Source organism: Hyperolius riggenbachi, chromosome 2, assembly GCF_040937935.1.
Source record: "Hyperolius riggenbachi isolate aHypRig1 chromosome 2, aHypRig1.pri, whole genome shotgun sequence".
Classification (NCBI taxonomy): Eukaryota; Metazoa; Chordata; class Amphibia; order Anura; family Hyperoliidae; genus Hyperolius; species Hyperolius riggenbachi.
In genome coordinates, this window is record NC_090647.1 from 326,448,596 (window position 1) to 326,464,514 (window position 15,919).

The following is a 15,919-nucleotide window of genomic DNA, read 5'->3' on the forward strand; positions in this document are numbered from 1 at the left end:
CCTAGAGAACATCTCTAGGTTTCGTCTAATGCATACAAGCCTCAGGAGCTGCTGCATTTCCTACCCTCGACCTAAATGCGAGTCATTCATTTTTTTCCTGGTTTCTGGGGTAAATATTGGGGGGGGGGGGGGTCGGCTTATATGCAAGTATATACGGTATAATGAAATAAACCACAAATGTCTTTTCTGTGCTCACATCATTATCAGTTTTATTCAACCCCCAAGTGACATTCATTCTTAGTACTTAGTAGTACAACATCCTTTTCCAGTTATAACAGCTTTTAAACGTGAAGCATAGCTTGACAGACGTGTCTTGCAGCGATCTACGGGTATCTTAGCTCATTCTTCATGGGCAAAAGCCTCCAGTTCAGTCACATTCTTAGGCTGACGCGCTGCAACTGCTTTCTTTAAGTCCCACCAGAGGTTCTCAATCGGATTTAAGTTTGGTGACTGCGATGGCCACTCCAAAATGTTCCAGTCTTTAGGCTAGTTTCACACCAGGACGTTGCGTTTTAGGGGACGTTATGGTCGCATAACGTGCCCCTAACGCAACGCCTGGTGCTCTCTAAGGTGGAGGTCAGAGTGAGCCGCGTTGTGCAGCTCACTCTGGCGTCCGTGATGCGTACTCTTGTGCGCATGCGGCATCACGTGGTCCCGCCGGCCAATCGCTGCGCAGAGCGGCCGCTCCAGAAGTAAACACTGCACGTCACTGAGTGCAGTGAATATTAATTAGCCATGTGCCTGGCCGCTCTCCGCTCCTCCCCAACGTTACTGAGCATGTGCAAGCAGTCTAACGCGGCTCTGCCGCTTAGAAAGTACTGCATGCAGTACGTTGTCTGGTGGCGCAGCGTTACTATGTAACGCAACGTGGGCACTGTGAACAGCCCATTGATTTTTCATTGCTGTGCGGTGGGGTGCGTTACAGGCTGCTCTAACGTGCGCCTGTAACGTCCCACTGTGAAACCAGCCTATATCTGCAACCATGCTCTAGTCTAGTGGACTTGTAGGTATGCTTGGGATCATTGTCCTGCTAAAAGGTCCAACGTCTCCCAAGCCTCAGGTTTATGACGGACTGCATCACATTTTCATCCAATACCCCCTGGTACTGAAGATAATTCATGGTACCTTGCACACGCTGAAGTTTCCCTGTACCTGCAGAAGCAAAACAGCCCCAAAGCATGACTGACCCCCCCTCCATGCTTCATAGTAGGCAAGGTGATCTTTTCTTCATAGGCCTTGTTCTTCCTCCTCCAAACATAGCATTGATCCATAGGCCCAAACATTTACAATTTTGTTTCATCAGTCCACAGAACACTATGCCAAAACTTTTGTGGCAGTGTTCTGTGGACTGATGAAACAAAATTAAAACTGTTTGGGCCCATGGACCAAAGCTATGTTTGGAGGAGGAAGAACAAGGCCTATGAAGAAAAGAACACCTTGCCTACTGTGAAGCATGGCGGGGGGGGGGGGGGGTGTAATCATGCTTTGGGGCTGTTTTGCTTCTGCAGGTACAGGGAAGCTTCAGTGTGTGCAAGGTACCATGAATTCTCTTCAGTACCAGGAGATATTGGATGAAAATCTGATGCAGTCCATCACAAACCTGAGGCTCGGGAGACGTTGGGACCTTTCATCACGACAATAATCCCAAGCATACCTCCAAGTCCACTAGAGCATGGTTGCAGATTTAAGGCTGGAACATTTTGGAGTGGCCATCGCAGTCACCAGACTTAAATCCGATTGAGAACCTCTGGTGGGACTTAAAGAAAGCAGTTGCAGCGCGCAAGCCTAAGAATGTGACTGAACTGGAGGCTTTGGCCCATGAAGAATGGGTTAAGATACCCGTAGATTGCTGCAAGACACTTGTGTCAAGCTATGCTTCACGTTTAAAAGCGGTTATAACTGGAAAAGGATGTTGTACTAAGAATGAATGTCACTTGGGGGTTGAATAAAACGGATGATGATGTGAGCACAGAAAAGATATTTGTGGTTATTTCATTATACATGTTGTTATATTTGTCTGACTTACAAGTACCTCTGATTTAATTGTAAACAAGATGACTGAAATGATCGAAATCAATGTCAAACTGGCCAAAACACTCAATTTCAGTGGGGGTTGAATAATTTTGAACACAACTGTATGTCCTTAAAAGAGAAGTAGTTGTCATGAGTAAGCATTCAGGTTTTGGCTGTTGAATGAAAATCTGTGACTGAATACCCAAGGCAACTACTCCACTTTAGCTCCAGTTTTCTTTGGATCTGCAGTCTCTGTATTACTTGAATTATTCTACTGCTCTATAGACCCCTATGGTTTACCTTTGCACATTTTCCTCTAAATCGGTTTATGAAAGCATTACATGCATATCAGTGCTCCACATCAGGACTGATCAGTGCTTTCTACTGTCCATCACTTCCAGTCTGTTCTCACAAGCAATGATATATCTGCTCAAAGGAAAATGAGGGAGGTTCAACAGGACATTGTAGCTACATCAGGTACTAGAAAGTCTGAAAGGGAGCCATGGGGCATAAAATAGAGAGGCACCCTCATGGGAATGCATAATTTCATTTAAGTGATAGTGCATGTCCATGGCATAGAGTCATAGACTAAAGCTAATAATACAGGTTTTCCTTAGTCCAAGCAATTGTTCATGGTTCAGGCTGGAAATCTAACGTGTGTACAGCGAAGCAGTTGGTTTCAGTACACAGTGCCAAAGCTAGATGCCGCCATAGCAGTAATTGCATACTGCGTGGGGAGTGTAAGGGTAACTCAGGGTTCTGGTGGTCACTGGACCCCAAATTACTCCTCCCTCCGAATTGCTACGACTCGGAGGAGATATAGTACTTAACATTGCCAGGGATTTAACGCCTGCCATGTGCCGCATAGCGCCAAAGCTTGCCGCAGCTATAGCTCTAATGCGACGACTTGGAGGGGGAAGATTTTTTAACACTCCCCCGAATTTGTGCAGCAGCAGGGTGAGCATTAATTCAGCTTACCCTGCGCCAAAAAGCCAGGCATGCATTTGAGCAGCAGCAGGGTAAGCCGTCATTCAGCTCACCAGCAGCGTACATATACGTACACATGTCAGGTATCCACAGATATCGCTGGTGTTGTATGTGACGGGGTGGGTCATATCAGCACGACTTGCCCAGAGAGGAAGAAGGAGGCCCCAAAATCCAGTGAGGCCTCAAACCCCAGTGAAGTCCCAACGGCTTTGTGTGCTACCAGGAATGCCACTGGCTATGCAGAGAATCTGCAGCTTGTCACGGTTGGGGGTACAGTTGCCACTGGGCTGAAAGACACTGGAGCAGAAGTGACTCTCATACATCCCCAGCTTGTGAACCCGGAGCAGTACATACCTGGGAAAATGATTCCTGTCAGAGGAGTTGGGGGTGTCACCCCTGCAATACCCACCGCCTTGGTCCACCTGGATTGGGGGGCCGGCAGCGGAATGAAGGAAGTTGGGGTAACTGACCACATCCCCACCAACGTTTTGCTGGGTACTGACCTGGGACGGTTAGTAGCCCGGTATGAGCCTAATCCAACCCCCGTGGAGCCCGCCTCCCCAGCAGAAATTCAGGACTCGTGCAAGGTACTGTGTGATAACTCTGTGCAAGGGGGGAGGGGGGGGGGGGTGCTGGTGGGCGTCCCGGGGGTACGGACTGTATACTAGGAGCCAGCCCTAGTGAGTCTCCAGTGCCTAGGCCTGGAGTGGGACCTGTTGATACAGAGAATGCAGAAACTGATGATGTCATTTATGACGCACGGACTATCGAGGCGATCGATGCAGGAACTGTTGATGATACTTGTGAAGTGCTGAGTAGCAATGTGTGTAATGATACCAATAATGTGGATGTTTTATGTGATGTTCTAAATGTCAATATGTATAAGACGGATAATGTTGATATCATATGTGTTGTGCTACATAATGATGCTTGTCCTGTGGACACTGTCGGCTGCAGGAGTAACCACCAATGGTCGCTGGGCTGCAGCAGGTGGACTGTCCACTGAAAGGGCAGATGGCACCAGGCCAGATCTTTCCCCTTCAGATGGTTTCAAGACCAAAGGTGATGTGGTTTATGATATGTGTAAGGTGGGCGCTCCCTCAGCTGCCGTGGTAACCCGCAGCGCTAGCGAGTCTACAGCAGAGGGACTGTCCACTGAAGTGACAAAAATGTTGCTGGGTCAGCAACATCCACTTCGGAACCTGGCCCGGAGGGCCCAGGAGCCTCTCCGTCTGCAGCCTTCCTGGAATGTGTGACAGGCAGCACTGAGCTCTCTGGGGCTTTTCGATTTGACAGCAGCCTGGAAGAGCTCAGGGGGCTAGCCAGCAGGTCACCAGCTGGGAGGGGCGGGCTGAGAGGGTTCTGGGAAGTTTTTCCCTCGGAGCTGTCCGAAGGGGAAGAGGCAGACCAGCAGATAATCGTTCCCCAAAGGGACCGAGAGATAGCTTCTGCCACTATAGAGAAAGTGCGTGTAGCGACGGTTGGAACCCTTCCCCAGCTGCAGCACTGTCTCTATGGTCGCGAATTCACGGTTGTCACTGACTCGCATTCCCCTGGTTGGTTACGTCAGGTTGCCAGGGGCAACGACACATTGCAGCAACCTGACCTAGCTTTCCAGTCCTGTAGCTTGGAGCTAAGGAGTTACCCCCCCCCCCAGGCCCAGCCGTCAGTGTCGGCTTTGGCAGGACAATTCCTTAGAATCATCTGCCGGCGCCATCTGGAAGAGGGGGCGTGTCAGGAGTATATTGGGGTGCTGATGCGGTTAAGGATAATACAGTAATATATTTTCATTTTCCCATTTTTATATCTGCTGTGGTATGTCAAAGTTGTAGATATGCAGGCTAGATTCATGGACTGTTCATTTGCATCTAAAAAGGACTTCAGTGAATAGAGCTTGGTTAATCAGACAATGGCAGAAGTGAAGTGTTGAAGTCCTTGACACTTGAAACATTTACACTTCTGTTGAGGAAGTGAAGAACTCTAGACTAAGTCAGGAAGAGTCGCTGCACCAAAAGTTGACATGTGTGTTAAACACTATTTCATTGTGAGGAAATTGAATTATTGGTGGAGGTGCAAACTATACCCTGTAAATCACATCTATGGGAAGGGGGTGGAAATCTCTGCAGACTTTAAAAACGGAGACAGGAAAAAGCCTTAATCAAGTTTCCACCTGGAGTTGAAAGCCTCACTTCACAATCTTTTGATGTATAGACTTTTACCTGGAAATGGAATATGTCTGAGATTTAATTAAAAACTAGTTCCTCCCCTCCCCAAGGAAGTTGCAGCCTCCAGGCGTATCTCACAGTATAAAACAGCAGCTAGGATAACCACAACTTGTAGTTCTTGGAGGTAGCTCACACGGCTAGAACTAACCTGGTTCCTGACCAGAAGTGCGTACTCCCGCAACAACGCCAGATCGATACGCTGGTACGTTTATTTTCCCGTTTATTTTGGTAAGCAAAATTGCTTTGTGTGTATTTTTTGTAACTTTTATCTTTGTAACTTTTTATTTTGTTTTTTGTAATCTTTTGTATATATTCTGTTCTGCATTGTTCCACTTCCATTTTTCCTGGAATATTAAATTATTATTTAATAAGCTTAACTTCTGCTGTACTAAACTAACACTCATAGCCTAGAAGAGATTGAAGTGTGTATAAGTCCGTGCCTGATTGTATGATTGGGCGACACTACCGTATAAGATTGTAATTGCATTGTGTGTGGGGCGTTTGTCATACGTTGGACTAAAGCGCGCAGCTGACTCAACGTACGAAAACGCCAGTGCGAGTAGCTCAACAGCTGAGTGGCTAACAGTATCATTGGGAACGACTGTTAGTGGTTTTCCTTCACTACAGTGTAAGATTGCAACTGTGTGTGTGTGTGGGTGCGTGGCGTTCCCGTATTCGGCCTAAGCGCAAAGCTGACCCGAATACGAAAACGCAGAGTGCGCGCTGAGGACTCGACAGCAGAGTGGAAGTATCTAGCGAACCGCTAGTGGTGGCAGTGAGAGGTGTTCTGAGGGGTCCCAGCCTTGTTTTAGCTTGACTAAGGCTGCTTCCCCTCTCGATCTGGTCAAACCCGCAGTCGGGAACCGTATACGCAGGCGTGCCGCAGGCCGGTTCCTGACAGCTGGCCTCCTCTGTAGCGTTTCATTTAGTCAGATCACTCTCCCTCCATGCCTTTTGTTCATTGCAAGAACTTCCATGGAAGTTTCCCACAGCAGGAAGCTGATGGCATGTCTCCCCTACTCCTCTTCATGCTGTAAAGCGATTGTTCCAATAATGCCAAACAATCTGTAAAGATCATTTCAGGGAACACATGGTTAAGGTGTGTACACAGCTTTAGTTTGACAAGCTCTCTTTGTTCATAGGTGACGAGTCTCTCCACACCTCAATATAAACATAATCATCTTGAGACTCATTATACAGATGTTAATTGTTCCCATTAAAATGCATATTTAAATTTGCCTTATGTTCGTCTGGATATTCTGGAACCTGGATAAGTTAGAACATTTACATACATGCAGACTTTATGAGTACGGGACACTTCATAGGTATGTAAGTAATGTTAGTGCACATACTGATTAACTGATGTCATGTGAAATCCAACAAGGCAGTTTCTCTTGCTCTACAATGCGCAGATACTCCTCTGGGCTGAACAGAAACTTTACACAGAACTAATCAGATTTGTAAGGCTACAGACCTGTTAGCTCGATTGATTAATCAGATAATTTATCAATGGTTTCCAAACCGGATTAGACCTGTACAAAGTTCAGTGCTAGCATGGTTCAAAAGTCCACAGGGAACACTCCTATCACAGCAACGTCTACAACCTGAAGCATTCTAATTGGCCAAATAGTGGGGGTGTATTATTACTACAACCTATCTGAAAAACCTATAAATTATTCCAGAGGTTGCTGTCCACCCAATCAAATTAGTGGAATTTCCCTATGGACTCTTTGCTGGCTCTCCTAACTACACTAGCGCCCAAAGTTCTGCCACTGCCCAGAGGAATTCTTCCCGTAGAGCAAGGAATTTACCTAAATTTGAATTTTCATCAATCTCTAATCCTGCTACAACCCACGCAATTTCCCGCCAGTTTGGCAGGTCGAATTGATAATTTCCATCATGTCCCATCTGCTCTTGATTAAGAAATGGGTCGATTTTCAGATCGCTACAGCAAAAAATTGGTCCCATTCTCGATCGGGAGCAGATTGGACATGACAGAAATTATCGATACGACCCATCTGATGAGAAATTGCATGATGTGTACCATAATAGTGATAGGTAGCAAGTAGAGGAATAGAAAGCCTGCGGGAGCAACAGAACGCAGCCATAGCTGTGCTATGTATACAGATTTCTGGCAAATAGGAATCACATGTAATCACAACATAAGGCAGGCAGGGATACACTGAGGCAAAATAAACGATGCACTACACTTTCACAAACAGGAGAACATTTGGGAGGGATTTAGCATATTTATGTTAAATTAACTTATTCACAAAGCATGAGATAAAAGCAGCATTATATTTTTAAAAAGTTTACAACAGACAGACAATCACACAGTGAATATGAGCTGTCATCAGCAGGCGCCAAGAAAACAAGTCACAACACAATGAAGATCTGTATACTATAGTATGAAGACTAGTTTATGGGCTAATCGGTAGTTTGAACAATGCTCTGATGAACAGGAAAAGGCCAGAGCAAGGCAGGCAGCAGTGTTTACAATTACAATGCCATGCAGAGCGCACCAGGCAGGCTGCCCCATACATCAAGCTGCAGCATACAAGAGCACGGGGGAGGGAGAGCTGTCACCCTCATTACATCATAAAAAGAAGACAATGGACGCTGCCCACCAGAGCTTACATTCTACCAAGCTGCCGCGCACTCTCAGCACACACTTCCAGCTAATCTACTGCATTCCCACGCTGCTGCTGCTGCCCCTCTGCCCTCAGTTCACAGCAGAACACCAGCAGCCACCCCTCAGTCATTTAGTGTTTTTAACCCTGTTGTCTCCCTGAAGCAGGGCCCAGTATGGATGCCGGGATGCCTTTACCTTCCCGCACATTGCTGGCCGACACGGTGAGCCGCCGCTTACAGGCGTACAGCCGCTGTCCGCTGACTCTCGCCGCCTTGCACTCCTTTGTCCCAGCCTACTCTTACCACTTTGCGCACGGAGTGTTTTTCCTCCCGGGCTTTAGTGTAGAAGGGAAATCTCAATCTCCATCCGCCATGATCTTTCCTACGCAACCAGACGTAAAAACAGACACCCCCTCCTTCCCTGCACTCCTCCTTCCCCCTATCCTCCTGTCCTGTGTGCCAAAAGGACACCTAGTGCCCGCCGTCTAGAAGGCAGCCAGTTTTGCTTGTAACTCTTGCAGTGCCAGGTGAATGGATCAATAGGGTCACTTCATGGCTTCCACTTCACATGTGAATGCTCTAGAAATCAATGGGCCCTGTACAAAATACAAACTTTCATTTTTAATTCATAGTGACACTTTGCTGTAAATAATTTAAAGCCTAGCTTATTATTATTTTTCAGAGTTTGCCCATTGTAAAATCTTCCCTTCCCCTTCCCTCCAACAAGTGGTTCACTTATTTCAAACTCTTTGTGACCTCATGAACTTCCAGTGGCATAGCAATACGGGATGCTATGTGGCCCTCTTTCAACTACAGTATTAGTTCTAATAATATTTTTAAAGCGGTTTTCTCCCTGGGGACTCAAAGCGCTGTGACCTGCGTTATGCAGTCTCAAAGGCTCAGGAAAAGAGGTGGGTTTTTAGCCTTTTCTTAAAGCTGTCCAGAGATGGAGCCTCTTGCACTGATTGTGGAAGCAAGTTCCATAGAGTAGGGGCTGCATAGGAAAAGGTCCCGAGCACCAAATGATAAAGGGTCACTTAAGGCAAAAAAAAAAAAAGAGTTTTACTCATCTGCCCCCTGCAGCTGTCCCATGCCCACGCAGTCTCGCTTGGATCCTCTAGTAGCACCTTGGACAAACAGTAATTTGGGCAGCACCAGTTATAAAGAATAATAGTAGCTCAGAAAAATTCTGATAAACCAATAAACTTGTGTGTGCAGAAGGGGATTCTAAATAAATGTATAGGCAAGAACCAAGATGAATCCCAAAAGACCGCACCACACAAAAATTGAAGTATAAATATACAAATCATGAGCTTTATTTACTAAATATGCAATAATAAAAACAATTAAAACAAATAACACCAGGTAGACAAAATAAACCAAGCCAGATGGCTGAGGATGTATACAATAATAGCTGCTATGCATATATATTCTTAGCCCAACCCCTCACTCACAGCCAAAATGGTTCATAGGTAAGGACCAAGGTGAGAAAGTGCCAAGTGACGTGTGTAAAGACCGCTATGCAAAAAGCATTATAAAGTGCATGAGTGCATGAAAGTGACAAGGTGAATGGTAAAATAACCAGGGTAATCCCATAACGGGGATACAAAATGATGTGAGAGAGGAAACCTGTACCAAACCAATTTCCGTATGCGTACAGAGGACAGTGTGCAAAAGTAGACTCACCGAGGTGCAGGAACTGGAGGAGGAAGGGTAGCGTCTACCTGGAAGGTGCCTACGCGATTCGCCGCTTAGTGCGGCTTCTTGCCCGTCAGAAGCCGCACTAAGCGGCGAATCGCGTAGGCACCTTCCAGGTAGACGCTACCCTTCCTCCTCCAGTTCCTGCACCTCGGTGAGTCTACTTTTGCACACTGTCCTCTGTACGCATACGGAAATTGGTTTGGTACAGGTTTCCTCTCTCACATCATTTTGTATCCCCGTTATGGGATTACCCTGGTTATTTTACCATTCACCTTGTCACTTTCATGCACTCATGCACTTTATAATGCTTTTTGCATAGCGGTCTTTACACACGTCACTTGGCACTTTCTCACCTTGGTCCTTACCTATGAACCATTTTGGCTGTGAGTGAGGGGTTGGGCTAAGAATATATATGCATAGCAGCTATTATTGTATACATCCTCAGCCATCTGGCTTGGTTTATTTTGTCTACCTGGTGTTATTTGTTTTAATTGTTTTTATTATTGCATATTTAGTAAATAAAGCTCATGATTTGTATATTTATACTTCAATTTTTGTGTGGTGCGGTCTTTTGGGATTCATCTTGGTTCTTGCCTCTAGTAGCACCCTCTATACTGCTATTGCGGCCAGGAACACGACGAATCACTCACGTTCCCAGGCCTGTCACCAAAAACGGAAGTAGCTGCTGGCGGGGGACAGGAGGATCCGAGCGAGACTGCGTGGGCACGGGACAGCTGCAGGGGGCTGGTAGAAGCCCCAGGTGAGTAAAACTTTTTTTTTTTTTAGTCTTGGAAGTGTCCCTTTAAGTGTATCCTGGGAATAACAGTGCTATGCTGGTAATGATCAATTCTATATATGCTTTGAATAGTGGTAATCAATACCAAACTGTTCCCCTTCTTTGCTTACACCCCCATGCTGTGGATGTCCTTGTCAGGTTTTGTGACACCATATAAATTGTTATGAATAGAATACTTGGGGGGCCCAATGTAAAACTTGCACTGGGGCCTAAAGCTCTTTAGTTATGCCCATAGCTCTTTAGTTACATCACTGTGTATTCTGTGTACTACAGAATTTCAGTCCTGTATATCAGACTCAACTTCTTCATGGGCATTTTCGTATCCTCCACTTTCTTCATGTTAGTCTTATCCTTTTGGGCAGTTTTTACCGGCATTTCAGTAAATTTTTTTCTGTAAATTGGTGGAAAAAGTATTACTTTATAAAGTACCGTATTTTTCAGAATATAAGACGCACCTAGGTTTAGAGGGCAAAAATCAGGGAAAAAATATATACTTACCCTGGTGCGTCCATGTTCCAGGAGTGTCTTGCAAATGTTCTCCCCAACCATTGTCCTCCTGTGTCTCCATGGGTCCTCCTATGTCCCCTTCTGCCCTGATTTCCTCCTGTGTGTCCCACTGTGTCCTCCTTTGCCCCCTTATTTTCTCCGTTGTGACCCTCTATGTCCCTTCCTGTTCCTCCTGTGTCCCTTCCTGTTGCCCCTGTGACCCCTCCTGCTTCTCTGTGTCCCCTCCTGCCCCTTTGTGTCCTTTCCTGTTCCTCCTGCGTCCCTTCCTGTTCCCCGTGTCCCCTCTTGCTTCTCTGTGTCCCCCCCCCCCCCTGTTGCCCCTGTGTCACCTCCTGCTTCTCTGTGTCCCCTCCTGTTCCCCTTGTGTCCCCTCCTGGTGCCCCTGTGTCACCTCCTGTTCTCCCTGTGTCCTCTCCTGGCCCCCATGTGTCCCCTCCTGCCCCCCCCCCCATGTCTCCTCTGCTCCACTGTGTGTAAAATAATTAGTGGCTTAGTGGCTCACTTCACAAGTAATTTTAGTGGCGAGTGCAGAAATCTTACACGGGGCTTCCCCTAGTGAAGGCTTCTGCTGGTCGCATCATTATCAGAAGCCTTCACTAGGGGGAGCGGAGGAGAGGTCTGCTCTCACCGCAGGAATCGCTTGTGAGTTGAGCTGCTCTGCCTCTAATTATTTTACACACAAAGGAGCGGAAGAGACATGCGAGGGGGGGGGCAGGGGACAAGGCAGGGAGTCCCCAACTATGCAGTGGGTCGACGGTTCGCATCAGTGGGCAATCTTAAGTCGGGGACTCCCTGTCTTTGGAATGTAAGAAAAAGTGTGTCTTATATTCAGAAAATATAGTATTTAGTCAGCATTTGCCCATTTCAAAATCTTTGATCATAGGGCCGTTTCTGATCAGTTTGGCACTCCAGGCAAGTCAAACTGTGTCGTCCCTCCTCCCCCAATGACACACCACCTTCACCACCAGAATTATGGCAGAATAATTGATTAGAGGAAAGAGGCAGGTTAGGCATACTGATACATCAGGAAATTAAGAGAAGACATTGTTTAAATGCTTTGGTTAGGAGTAAGCTAGGAGTGAGGTTAGGGGGTAAGGGTAGCCATACACTGACCAATATGGCCACAGATAGATTCCTCTCCATTCCATATCTGGTCAGAGAGAGGATCTATCTGGTCGATTGCCTCCACACGCCACACAGATTTTCAATCGATTTCAGCACAAATTCTTTGAAAATCACTGTGCCTGCCAGGATCCCAGTCCCCCACTCAGTTCTCACCTGTCCGCTGCTTGGTCCTAGTCTCTGCTGGTCCCAGTCGGCTGCTTCTCTTCACTTCCTGTCCCCTGGGAGCCTGTGTAGTGTAATGCAGGGGACAGACACTAGGGGTGCTGTGACCACTAGAGGCCCCTAGTGTCTATCCACTGCATTATGTCACACTGGCTCCTGGGACAGGAAGTGGAGACGATGCCAGGGACCAGCCAATTCAAAAGCTGCTATCAATGCACTGCAGATCGATCAAGATTTTCCACCTGGAATGATCAACGCAATCAAGCGATTTCAAACAGAAATTTCTAGATAGGTTGATTGAGCAGGCCAAATGCTGCACTCATTTCTCGCAGATTCGATCAGAGCGATTGATTGCACTGTATATTGACAGGAGAAATCGATGAGTGGTTGGCCTGCTTAAAGTGAACCCAAGATGTAAATCAACTGATGAGATAAACAATTGTATTTATCCTCCTACTACTAAAAATTACTTTTTTTTAGTTATCCCAAGGTTTTATTTTATACACTGCTAAAAAAAATAAAGGGAATACAAAAATAAGACATCCTAGATCTGAATTAATGAAATATTCTTATTAAACATTTCATTCTTTACATAGTTGAATGTGCTAACAACAAAATCACACAACAAAATCACACAAATTATCATTGAAAATTAAATGTATCAACCCTTGAAGGTCTGATTTTTGGAGTCGCACTCAAAATTAAAGTGGAAAAAAACACTACAGGCTCATCCAACTTGATGTAATGTCCTTAAAGAAAGACAGAATAAGGCTCAGTAGTGTGTGTGGCCTCCACATGCCTGTATGACCTCCCTACAACACCTGGGCATTCTCCTGATAAAGTTGCGGATGGTCTCCTAAGGGATCCCCTCCCAGACCTGGACTAAAGCATCCACCAACTCCTGGACGCTGATGGAGCGAGACATGTCCCAGATGTACTCAATTGGATTGGGGAGCAGGCAGGCCAGTCCATAGCATCAATGCCTTCATCTTGCAGGGACTGCTTACACACTCCAGCCACATGGAGTCTAGCATTGTCTTGCATTAGGAGGAACCCAGGGCTAACTGCACTAACTTATGGCCTCACAAGGGGTCTGAGGTTCTCATCTCAGTACCTAATGGTAGTCAGGCTACCTCTGGCGAGCACATGGTGGGCTGTGCGGTTGCCCAAAGAAATGCCACTCCACACCATTACTGACCCACTGCCAAACTGGTCATGCTGGAGGATGTTGCAGGCAGCAGAACATTCTCCACGGCATCTCCAGACTTTGTCACATGCTTAGTGTGAACCTGCTTTCATCTGTGAAGAGCAAAGGGTTCCAGTGTTGAATTTGCCAATCTTGGTGTTCTCTGGCAAATGCCAAACATCCTGCACGGTGTTGGGCTGTAAGCATAACCCATACCTGTGGACATTAGGCCCTCATATCACCCTCATAGAGTCTATTTCTGACCATTTGAGCAGACACAAGTACATTTGTGGCCTGCTGGAGGTCATTTTGCAGAGCTCTGGCAGTGCTCCTCCTGTTCCTCCTTGCACAAAGGCAGAGGTAGCAATCATGCTGCTGGGTTGTTTCCCTCCTACGACCTCCTCCTCATCTCCTGAAGTACTGGCCTGTGTCCTGGTAGCACCTCTATGCTCTGGACACTACACTGACAGACACAGCAAACCTTCTTGCAGCAGCTCGCATGAATGTTCCATCCTGGATGAGCTGCACTACCTGAGCCTTGTGTAGGTTGTAGACTCCGTCTCTTGCTACCACTAGAGTGAAAGCACCACCAGAATTCAAAAGTGACCAAAACATTAGCCAGAAAGCATAAGAACATAGGCTCGGTTCACATTAGGCGGTTTTCAGCCTATGTTCCGCTCCGATGAGCGGAACGCAGCCGCCGCAGCAGCAATGCTTTCCCTATGGGAAAGTTCACATTGCTACGTTCCGCTCCGTTCAGTTCCCTGCATTCTGCTCATCGGAGCGGACATTCCCGACATGTCGGGACCTTGCGTTCCAGCTCCCCGGCCTAATGTGAACCCGGCCTGGGAGGTTATCTGTGGTCACCACTTGCAGAACCACTCCTTTATTGGGGATGTCTTGCTAATTGCCTATAATTTCCAACTGTTGTCTATTCCATTTGCACAACAGCATGTGAAATTGTCAAAAGCGCAAGTGTACGGCCTAATGTGAACCCGGCCTGGGAGGTTGTCTGTGGTCACCATTTGCAGAACCACTCCTTTATTGGGGATGTCTTGCTAATTGCCTATAATTTTCACCTATTGTCTATTCCATTTGCACAACAACATGTGAAATGCACCTGCAAGTGGACAGTTTGATTTCACAGAAGTGTGATTGACTTGGAGTTACATTTTGTTGTTTAAGTATTCCCTTTATTTTTTTGAGCAGTGTATTTAAACATTTAAAAAGTAGATTGAATGTTTTGTTGTCGCAGCTCAGTGGACAGCCTATTAAGTGTCCCAGATTTAAAATACATGAACTACTGACCTTTTTCTATCCCCCTCTGTTCTCAAAAGTTGTATTCTGCCACGAAAACTTTTATGACTGTAATTTGCTTATGACTGATGTTTACTATATTCTTGACAAGGTACTGACAAGAGAGAAGCTGTCACTTGCATGCCTGAAAATTAACTCTTTCAGGCAGCATAATAAAACAAGTAAAATAGCCTGGTTATTAATATGTTTTGAACTGTACTTGCACATGTTTATCTCATCATGTCATATGTCGCCTCGGGTACACTTTAAGTTAAGGTTAGGCATTATGTAGGAAGGAGTTAAACTTAGGTGCAAGTACCCAACATGATTAAGGTCAGGGTTAGGCTTGTGGATAGTTTAGGAATAGGGTTTAGAGCAGTGGTCCTCAAACTAAGGCCCACGGGCCGAATGTGGCCCCCTGAGGCTTTTTTACCGGCCCCCCACACACAAATGTATTACTTATACATGCGGTCAGCTACATCTTTAGATATTGGTGGTCTGCATATAGAATAGCAGTGCTGGCACCACCCATCCACATAGAAGTCTGAAAGCAGTAATTCGCTGGTTTCCAATCAAATTCCACATCAGGTGACACTACTGTCCAATTGGACTGCAGGTTGTCACCTGGGTATGCTTCACTGTCACATCATTTTATGTATACTCCGGCTCCCCCAGCAGTCTGAAGTATGTTGACCCGGCCCTCGACCCAAAACGTTTGGGGACCACTGGTTTAGATGATATGACTGGGGGAAAGTCCTAGGTTAAGGGTACTGATGGCCAGCAGCGTGAGCATGCGTGGTAGCACTCCCGGGTTCCTGCAGGGTGGGCGGGTCCTAACTCCAACATGCCATCAACATCATTACTCGTTTTGGCGCAGCTTACGCCTGCATCACATCAGTCTATCAAAGAGATTATATTGTGAGCTGCAATTAACTGAGCAATCGACAACCAATCTGGCAAACAGTGCAGGCACGCAAAGAAGGTAAGGATAAACTTGTTTTATTCCAGACAACATGTTTCTCGGACGTCTCTCCTCCATTTCATCCGAGAAACCCATTGTCTGGAATAAAACACGTTTATCCTTACCTTCCCTGTGTGCCTGCACTGTTCGCCAGCTTGACTGTCGATTGTTCAGCTTATTAGCGGCACAGCAACATCCACCTCCCTTGTACCTATGCTTCCTTCTGTAGCAGGAGAGTGTGTGGGCACTGAGGTGAGCATACGGCTGCTGCCATTTCGTAAATCACCGCCTGTCCTGAAGATACAACCTGGGAAGCCTCAGCACTCCAC

At 46.4% G+C, this 15,919-nt stretch overlaps 1 protein-coding gene across 4 annotated transcripts in view; it reads right to left on the minus strand.

Moving 5' to 3' along the window:
- The window catches only part of SCMH1 (Scm polycomb group protein homolog 1), a 47,706-nt gene extending 39,429 nt beyond the window's left edge, over nt 1-8,277 (minus strand). For 3 of the 4 annotated variants that reach the window (XM_068269287.1, XM_068269288.1, XM_068269285.1), the window contains exon 1: nt 8,053-8,277. The gene's annotated coding sequence lies outside the window, so the exon portion shown is untranslated. The remainder of the gene's footprint in view (nt 1-8,052) is intronic. The other variant, XM_068269286.1, reaches the window with a different exon arrangement.
- Nucleotides 8,278-15,919: the final 7,642 nt, after the last annotated feature.